We start from the raw sequence: 1,698 nt of genomic DNA, 5'->3' as shown, positions 1-1,698 counted from the left end.
CGAGGGGCACGCCTCCCTTACCGACTCGACCCCTCCGCTCCTCAGACACACCAGCGCAGTGGTTACCTGAGGAGGCCGACGGGAACAGGGAACGACACCGCCACTCGGCCTCGGGCGCCTGAGGGACGACCTGGAACGCTCCAGGGGCACCGCCAACGGCCCGGGGAACGCGCTCACGCGCCCGGGAAGGCGCGCGGCGCGGCGGCAACACGGCCCGCCCCACCGCGGGGAGGGCCGCCCACGAGACACAGCCAAGAGGCACAGGCGGAGCATCCGCCGCGTCACGGAGACCCCGACACCGCCCACGCCACGAGGCACGGGGCGGGGGAGCGAGGTCGGGCCGGATTCCGCACCCCTGCCGCCTCCCACACGCCACTCGCAGCGGGGGAGAACGGGCGAGGGGACCCGCGGGCAGAGCGAGAAGAGCGGTCCCGTTCGCCATGAACGTCCGTCCCTCGTCTGGCACGGCTTAGGCCCGGCCCGGGAGAGCACAGCATCACCACATCGGTCGGCAGCATAACGCGAGGGACCCCCGAGCAAGGGAAGGCCGGCGAGGACAGCGAGCGGAGGAGCCTGCTTCAGCCTCACCGACCCCTCTCCTCCTCCAGCAAGCGCGGGCGACCACCCCAGGACGAGAACGCCTGACACGCACTGGCACGGAGCCGGTGGGATGGGGTAAGTCGCGACCGCACCCGGGTGCCGGCGGCAGGGAGTGCACGTGGTAGAGGACCCCGCGCCCCTAACCCCGCCGCCCTCGGGTACCAGAGACCGGAGGTGGCACCACGGTCGTGGGGGCGCCTGGAACGCACAAGAGCCGGCGCGCAGGCCCCAGCGGGCGGCTCAAGCGGCGGGGGTGGAAACGGGCGTCCGGTTCTCGGCCAGAGCCCGGAGCCCTCCCCGCACACGCATCCAGGCACCCGGAAGCTCTCGGGCGACTGTCACCCGAGCAGAGCGTGTCAGCACTTACCTGGCGGCACAAAACCACCCATTCGGGGGCAAGAATCGCCGCGCCCGGAGACGGGGCCCACCCACGGATCACCAGGGGAACCCCTGGATCACGGCCACGGCCACCAGACCCCAAGCACGACCCCATCGCCACCAGGCCCGGAGCTCCCGGGGCCATCTGGTCGACCCCAGAAGCGTGGCGGCAGGGGGAGCCGGGGACAGCCTCCCCGGGCCGCCCGCGCGGGCCGGGACCGGTCGGTCCCTCCCTCTGAGTCGCCGGGTCAGGACTTAGAAAAGAATTCCGCGGAGGCGCCTCCGGCGACCGGGCCCGGGGCGGGACCGTGGCTCCCGTCCCTCAGCCGGGGCTCCACCTACGCCTCGAGCCGGCCCCCTCCCGCCTCCGGACAAAGACGCGACCCGCGAAACTCGGAGAGAGAAGTCCGGTCCGACGGCCCGGACCCACCCCGGGCACGCGTCCGGGCCGGGGACGCCCTCCCCGGCCCGCCCTCGAGGGCTCCCGGGGCCGGTCCACGCTCTTCTCCAGGGCGGGACTTGGAAAAAAAAACTGCCACGGAGGAGGAGGCATCCGAGGACCGGGCCCGGTCCCCACCGCCAGAGCCGGTCGACTCGGAAGACCAGTGGGGAAAAGGCCAGCCCGGCGGCCGAGCCCGTCGCGCCCTCCACGGGCCTCCCCCGCAAGGCCCCGGCCGGTCGCCCACCTCCGGAGCGGGGCGCGGAAAGGGGATCGGCGAC

This window comes from Equus asinus, unplaced genomic scaffold, assembly GCF_041296235.1.
Source record: "Equus asinus isolate D_3611 breed Donkey unplaced genomic scaffold, EquAss-T2T_v2 contig_419, whole genome shotgun sequence".
NCBI classification, from domain to species: Eukaryota; Metazoa; Chordata; class Mammalia; order Perissodactyla; family Equidae; genus Equus; species Equus asinus.
Note: the sequence above shows the minus strand (reverse complement) of the source record.